This window comes from Staurois parvus, unplaced genomic scaffold, assembly GCF_062004578.1.
Source record: "Staurois parvus isolate SC_StPar_1 unplaced genomic scaffold, SC_StPar_1.0 ptg000147l, whole genome shotgun sequence".
NCBI classification, from domain to species: domain Eukaryota; kingdom Metazoa; phylum Chordata; class Amphibia; order Anura; family Ranidae; genus Staurois; species Staurois parvus.
This window is the reverse complement of record NW_028317943.1, coordinates 9503550-9512121: the sequence shown is the minus strand read 5'-3', so window position 1 is coordinate 9512121 and position 8572 is coordinate 9503550. Positions and strand designations below refer to the sequence as shown.

Sequence of the window (8572 nt, the reverse complement as noted above, 5' to 3'; positions counted from 1 at the left end):
GGCCTTTTCATCCGACATCAGTGCCTGACCTAACAAATGCGCTTCTGGAAGAATGACCAAACTAAGACTGGGATGCCATTAAAGTTCATGTGCATGTAAAGGAAGGCTTCCCAATACTTTTGGCAATATAGTGTACCTCAAATAATATTATAATATGCAAGATGCACATTAAAGGCAGAAACCTTTTCAATTTAGATGCATGGGCATAAAGTGATTTTCAGTGTAATAACTTCCTCCACCACCTGAGTGCAGCTCACCTATTTCACTGTTTTGTTCTGCCTGGTGCCCTGTCACATAGCCTTCACAAAGAAAACCTACAGCCAGCTCTTTGTCAAACTGTACATTTGCCCTAGCACCCCATTCATATGTATGGGATAGCTGTACTCTGCAGGTCTGCTAAAGGCAACCATGCTTGCTGTAGCCACACCACAGGCCACCATGCTTACTGCTGCCACACCACATTAGGACTAAATCAATGCCAGCAATCCTGAAAAGAGAAGAAGTTGTACAAATTAATGACAGCTAATTGCAAACACTTAACACTGGTACTTTTCAGATTCACTATTTCTGACTGGGACAAACAATACACCAATGAATAAAAAAAACTGACAGACTTTATTAGTACCAAGGAACATATGCACATATAAAAATCCAATCACTTCGATACAAGGTCGGTGGTGCTGCATCCCCCCTCTCCTCCTTCTCCTTCACCTCCTCCTCAACCACCCCCTCAGCAGATGGTGAAGATCCAATATTTGGGGTGTCCTGTGTATGGTAAGATGGACCTTCTTCGGGGTCATCTTCATTCAATTCATTGGAGGGTTGTCAGCTGCTCTCTGTCCTGAAAATTCCAAAGAAAAAATGATAAGAATATTAATAAGTTTAATATTATTTTGATTTAAACTATACGCATATTATACAGCTATTTAATGATCATAGCTTACCTTTTCCATCTCAAATATTGGTCTGAGGAAGTCAAGGTCTTTGTACAACAATATTGCATGAACCTTTGAGCTGCAGATCCACTCCACATACTTTTCTTATTCCTTATATGTTTATGGAAGCAATCTTTGACACTTCACAAAGGAGTTTGTAAAGCTTTCACTGCAAAACATAAATGTAATTAATGCTATCAAGTATTCATTTTCAATTTATGGTGTGGAAATCTACTGAAAGCTACATTGTCTGGTACATATGCTCAGTGATATGGGATGTTCTAAAGCAGAGTTTCTTAACCTTTTTAAAAATTATGGATAATTATGGATAATCTCAAGGCACCCTTTAAGATTCTGCACAATCTCAAGGCGCCCCAATCTAAAATGTAAAACACTATTCTACACACATACAGTACACCCAACGTTAGAGGTGATTTATTCTTCCAAAGCAAATATACCTTTGCACACTGGTACCAACTAGTATTCCATTGTGTTTCTCTCATTTTTTCTCCCTCACTCTGCTAATGTGACCCCAGTGTTGCCAGAGAGGACAGGGGAGGGCCAGACAAGGATGATGTACATGCACCCGACGTCCTCCTCTTCAACCGATGATGCAGTTGGTTGTTAGGAAGCTGGCAGCTAGAATGTCATAACAATGCACAATGAAAACCTGTAACTTTGTGTACTAAAAGGCAGAATGGATCCATCTGCTGGCTTGTATACAATTTTTAGACATTTTGCTAAGGCACCCCAGGGTGCCTGGGCATCCTGGTTGAGAAAGGCTGTTCTAAAGGATGTGGTCTTCAAGAAACCAACAGTGGAAGAATGGTGCGAGATAGCTGATGTGTTTTGGGAGTGATGTAATTTTCCCAAATGTGTGGGAGCATTTTACAGTTACAAAAAATATTTTTAATTTGTCTTGTTCACAATTGCAGATGCCAATTATCGCTTCATTTATATAGATAAAGGATCCTATGGCTGCAGCTCAGACTCCAGCAGACTCCGGTGTGTTTTCACACTTTACATTAGGACAGCTGCAGCAACAAAATGGACTGGGCCTATCAGAGAACAGGCCACTACCAGCGACTCAAAATCATACTCAGCAGTTTGTATTCTCTGAAATATTACCTGTGCCATGTGCAACTCAGGAAAGACAGCGGGAGATTACAGAACTCAATGCATGGCTGAAGACATGGTGTAAGAGGGAAGGATTTGGGTTTCTAGAGCACTGGGCTGACTTTTCATTGGGGTTCAACCTATATGCTAGAGATGGTCTGCACCTACATGGAAGGGGGTCTGCTGTGCTAGGGGAGAGGTTTATGGGAAGGCTGGAGGAGTATTTAAACTAGGTTCGAAGGGGGGAGGGAGAATTAGATTATAATGGGGCAGACAGATCAGACAGGGGTCAGTCCTTATTGGTGGATGGAATAGGGAAAGATGGGGGGAGGACTATGGCAGATGATAAGAAGGTTTGCATGTTACGTTCATTCTTCACATGACTGGGCCATTAATATTCCTGACTATGTTCTCTTTTGGAGAGACTGGGTAAATAGGAAAGGTGGTGTTGTCTGTCTCTATGTGAGAAGTGATCTCAGAGCGAGTGTGAAAGGGGACCTAGTTGATGGAGCGTGTGATGAGGCTGAAGTATTATGGGTGGAACTGCACATGGGGGAGTTTGTTATAGGCCTCTCAGTGTTAATGAGGAGGTGGAAACTCAGTAATGGTACTGCAGGGACAGTTAAAAGGCAAACATTTTTAAACCTACTACAGGACAATTTTATGGTACAGTTCATAGAAGTCCCTACTAGGAATGATGCTCTGCTGGACCTGGTAATCTCAAACCATGCAGAGCTTATTACGAATGTCCATGTAAAACAACATCTGGGTAGCAGTGACCATAACATGATTTCATTTATTGTTAGCTGTAAACAGCAAGCACATATGGAAAAAATAAAAACGCCCAATTTCAAGAGAGGTAATTTTCCAAGGCTGAGAGCTGCTCTCCAAGACTTAGACTGGGAGGGAATATTGGCATCAATGAACACAACACAGAAATGGGAGTTCTTCAAAAAGACTGTATGTGAACTCACTGCAAAATATATTCCTGTGGGCAACAAGTTTACAAAGCTAAAAATAAAACCTATGTGGCTTACGGCCAAAGTTAAAAAAGCAAAGCTATATATATATCTCCCTCTGCTATGTCAGTCTAACTGAGCAGCTACACACTTTCCAGCCACTGTACAGTATCTGTGACTATTGTCTCTTAGATATTAGACTCTAATGTTCATTTTAGGATAAAACGTCCTTGCCCCTCCTCTTATATTATGGCCCATCCAAGCTGCTTATATGCTGTCCAGCCTCTGTACAACATTAATGGTTTATTATCTCTCAGATGATACATTCTAATGTTTATTTACAGATAAAGCTTGCCTTGTCTCCCCTCATGTTGGATTGCAGCCTAACCAAGCTGCTAACATACTGTCCAGCCACTATACAGTAATTATTGGTATTGTTTCTCAGGTAATGCACTATGATGTTTATTGTCTCTCTCTATTTGCTGATTTTTTTTAAGCGCTTGCATACTGTCCTGACACTGACCAATTTCTACCAATAATAAGAAAATTATACAAAATATACCGCTTTTGAAGTGATCGTATGATAATTGTCCGTACACAATTTTCGTCCGAAACTATTCGAAAGGACAAGCACAAAAATGTTTCTCTAAGATACCAGATAATATGATTTTTGTTCATCCGCTTTCCCACCGCCCTATCGCAGAACTACTGCTTCAGGGCAGCAGGGGTGCACAAAATCATGTGTATATACATGATTTTGCATTTCTGGGTAGGCCTCACCTGTCGATCACTGGGTCCTGGCCGGTGATTCCCTGCCTGCACCGGCGATCGCCATGTATCACTGAAGGCAGATAGACCTGGGTGTAATCAATACAGATCTCTCCCCGTCAGCTCCTGCACACTCCTTTGTATAGCTCTAGATAGCAGAGACATACAAAGCAGTGTGCTTACAGTGTAAAGCACACACAGAGCACACAGTTATCCCTTTGATCACTCCAGATGTTAACCCCTTCCTGCCCAGTGGGATTAGTGCAGTGTCAGTGCTTTTTATTAGCACTGATCACCGTATAGGTGTCACTGGGGATGTCAGTAGCACCAAGTCAGTTCCCCCCAGTGTAAGAATGCCCAACTCAGTCTCGCAGTCCTGCTATAAGTCGCTGATCGCCGCCATTACTAGTAAAAAAAAAAATTCCAGTATCTAAACCACCATTTGTAGACGCTAGGACTTTCACAAAAACCAATTAATTTACAGGTATTGGTATTTTTTTTCTAGCAAAGATATGTAGCAGAATACATTCTGGCATACATTTATGACAAAATTTGATTTTTTTTTTTGGACATGTTTAATAGCACAAAGTCCAAAATATTGTTTTTTTTTTTCAAAATTTTTTTTTTATAGCGCAAAAAATAAAAACAGCAGAGGCAATCAAATACCAGTGGAAGAAAGCTCTATTTGTAGGAAAAAGGGACATACATTTAATTTGGGTGCAGCATTGCATGACCGCTCAATTGTCAGTCAAAGTAATATAGAGCCGTATCACAAAAAATGACCTGGTCAGGAAGAGGGGTAAATCCTCTGGAGAGCAAATGTTTAATCATTACAGTTTTTGTCTGAAAGTACAATACAAATACAATACATTACATCACTTCCAAATTTTTATTCTGTCTTACAAGAATTTTCGTAACTTTAGTAACCTCTTTATTATCACTATGGAGACTAGCATGCAAAAAAAAAAAAAGCAGACGATAATTTGTCCGATATTCTCATCGTGTGTATGGGGCATAACACCTACCTGAAGTCTATATTTTGAATATTTTGGAAATGACTGGGGAGTGTTTTTGTGGACTCTCTTTTACATTTTAATACAATTTTCAAGACAATATAATATGGTATTTAGAAAAAAAAAAGTATCTCACAAATTAATATTAATTATATAATTAAACTGTTGTGTCATTGGCCAATTTGTACGAAGTTGAAGGTTTTAGTTTTACTTTTTATTAAGAGGAAACATTCCGATATTTTGGCTCCCCATTGTACTGCATTTTTTTTAATTGCTTTGTTACATTGTATATGTCTCCCATAGCAGTGCCCAGCAACACCCAACCTTTTTAAAATATTTTGTCTTGTAGCCTAAAACATTACTAGAATTTAACAGCAAGAGTCACCTGTCACGATCGCCATCAACATGCGACAATCGCACGACCGCGACTAACAGTAATACGTCACACCCGCAGCATCAGACCCCAGACCTTCTCACCAAACTTGTGACCAAAGGACCGGCCAATCTAAAACCACAGTGTGACGCGCGTAACAAGGCCACACCCAGCTGCACCCTGCACAGCGATTGTCCAGCTGATGGGCTACAATCGGTGCCTGCAGCCTGAATGCGCTTGTTACTGGGTCGGGTTAATTACGCAACTAACCCTCTACTGCCACCACCACTTTTGTCGGAGACTGGGGAAACTCCCGTTATCAAATATACACTATAATGATTGAAAAGTCACCTGTCCAATTTGGTCACCGCAGGGCGATTGGGAAGAGCATTAAACAAACACAGTAGCATCTCTTCAAAGGCAGGAATTCGTGAATTGCAAGTAAGTGCTTAGAAACAGTTTAACACTTTCAGAAAGAAGGATTTATTACTAAAAGAGTCAAACAGGTGCAAAAAAAATATTTACAAAGAAAATGTAACTATATATATATATATATATATATATATATATATATATATGCATATAAAGGTTCAGCAAAGAGATAATAGAGTTCAGTTACTTGCCAATATGCCTTGGTTTGTAAGCAGATCCAAGTGCAGAGCAGGAAGGGTCTTTGATCTCCTCTGTTACGATGTTAAACTCAGGAGATGTGTGTGTTCAACTTCCAGGCTTGCTAGCCTGTCCTTTTTAAAAATCCCTCTGCGGGGGGGGGGGGGGTGTCTCTGACTCTGCCCAATACAATATTTTGGGCCGGAGGTCAGTGGACTCTAAATTAAAACTAACAGCTTCATACTCCATGATATGAAACATAGGTGACAGCTGACCTGAGGAATGTTCAATTAACTGCTGGTCAGTTTTATGAGGTTTCAACTTCTTTCAAGTCCAGGGAGAAGGTCTTATCTGTTTTATGATGGGTGAGAAAGGTTACACTTTCCACAGACTGCTGGCACCAAACCAGGGATGCCTTCACCTGTGTTGACCCCCCACCATCTGTCACTCAGGAGATAACGTTTGCCTCTCAGGAAGGGAGGGGGTAGGGAGTGAATGATCGAGGAATACCTCAAATAAAAAGAAAAGAAAAAGGAAAAGGGGAACTCTGCGTCCAACTCTGATGAGCTAGTTCGCTAAATCACCCAGCTACATCAGTGGGATTTGCCAAAATGTTTCCAAAATACTTGGGCCAATTTGCCTGTGCTAAATTCTCCATCACTAGTTTTCTAACTGACAAGATTGATCCTAGCTGGGACTATCAAAAGAAAATATGAGAGAGATCCTTAGATTGTAAGCTCCAAGGAGCAGGACCCAACTAACCTTCTTGTATTGAACTGTATCATTGCTGTATTGTCTCCCTTTATATTGTAAAGCGCTGAGCAAACTATTGGTGCTATATAAATCCTGTATAATAATAATAATTATTATTATTATAATAGATCCAATAGGACACTGACCAAAAACATAAAAAGATTGTCTGTGGTAATGTCAAATGTTTGTATTAATAACATTTTTAATTGCAATAAATAATTTGTCCCAGGCCTACCCTTTAATGTGTTTTTGGCATTTAAGTTAGTAAATCAGAAGATTATCCACATATGATGTCTGAAGATAAAGGCTACATAGTAAATTCTGTCAAATACTATATGCATCCCACATTGCTTTAATTAGGGCAGTCTCAAACCTTACAAAGTGCAAGATAGACACTGCAAGTGTTGAACATACTTGCCTGTGTAATTAAATAGGTATTATCTGCTAAATGTCACTGGGAATGTCTGAATGATTCAAACCTTTTCTGTTATCAACAGCAAGAGACAATTGAATTCCAGTACATTGTGAACTACATTCCACAGTAGATAAAGCAGTGATGGATGAGCTTTCTTTGGTTTTTATGAAGTATTCTTTGGAGATATTTGTTTTGGGCGCTGCTTGAAATGTTTGCCACAGGTTTCATGCTGCTTATGTAATAAAAGTAATTTTGTATAAATAAAATAATGTATCCTTATGGAGATTTTTATTTGTGACCAGCCAAACTCCTCACAACTGTCAAATGTACCAATGGAGACAGCTGACAACATACCATAATATTTTTTTATTATCTGCTAGATTTTTTTTTTTAAACCTGATTTTTTTTTTGCAGGAACATGAAGCTCCTATTTAGGCACAGTATGTGAATAACTTCCTTCTGTAATGGAATAATACATTCTGCAATATGACAGCAATGCAAATAACTTACCTAATTGGATACTGTATACATGATTAAAAGATACTCATGGATGGAATCAGCACAGTCTAAAAGCACGCCTGTGACAGTCAGCATATAAAGCAAAACTGATTTCAGTGAATAAGCAGCAGCCACCAGGATACCAGTAAAATTGGATCTAATAGGTGTACCTCAGTTTGCAAATGCCTCGGTTAATGTAACTTTCAGTTTATGAATGAAAATCCATTGAAAATAATGCCTTGGATTACGAATTTTTAATGAATTTTTTTCGCAATACGAAGTGTATGTTGGTATTGATTTCTAAATACAATTGCCGGGATTTTTTTTTCTTCACTATAGCTCACAGAATTAGCTGTCACTTTCCCCGGAGTTAAAGGAAACTTTGTTTCCTTTAAGAAACTAAAAGGAAATATTGTTTCTTTTAACTCAGGGAAATAAACTAAAAAGCTGGGGGGAAAGTGACAGCCAAATTTCTGAGCTATAGTGAAGAAAATAAAAACCGTTAATTATTTTTAAAAACCGGCACCCTAATAAATAAAAAAACAGGGTGGGGTCCCCTCTCCCATCCATACCAAGCCCTTCACGTCTGGTATAGATTTTGAGGGGAACTTCCACGCCAAAATTTAAAAAAAATGACGTGGAGGTCCCCCAAAACCAATACCAGACCCAAACACCCCCCCATGTTGAGGTCATGTGGCCTGGTATGGTTCAGGAGGGGGGGCACTCACTGGTTCCCCCCCCTTTCCTGACCTGCCTGGCTGCATGCTCAGATAAGGGTCTGGTATGGATTTTGGGGGGACCCCCACGCCACTTTTTTAAAAAATTTGCTGTGGGAGTTCCCTTCAAAATCCATACCAGACCCGAAGGGCTTGGTATGGATGGGAGGGGGGACCCTATGCCGTTTTTAAATTATTTTTTTAATTGCTGCAATTTTTTTACATTCAGCTGTCAGTGGGGAACCCCACTGACAATTGAAACATTAACCCATGCTTGTCACTACTAAAATACCACATGACATGATAAAATAACTCATGAGGTATTTTAGTAGTGTTTACTTTTTTCTGATCTCCAGAACAGATTAATTGGTTTTCAATGCATTCCTATGGGAAACGGCGTTTCGGTTTACAAATTTT

General features: G+C 39.5%; 1 long non-coding RNA gene across 1 annotated transcript in view; it reads right to left on the bottom strand.

The window, feature by feature from the left end:
* Positions 1-596: 596 nt before the first annotated feature.
* The window catches only part of LOC149464747 (uncharacterized), a 58471-nt gene continuing 50495 nt past the window's right edge, over positions 597-8572 (bottom strand). Inside the window, exons 2-3 of the long non-coding RNA XR_016312308.1 lie at positions 945-1104; positions 597-841 (exon numbers count right to left, since the gene is read on the bottom strand). This is a non-coding gene — a long non-coding RNA (uncharacterized LOC149464747). The remainder of the gene's footprint in view (positions 842-944; positions 1105-8572) is intronic.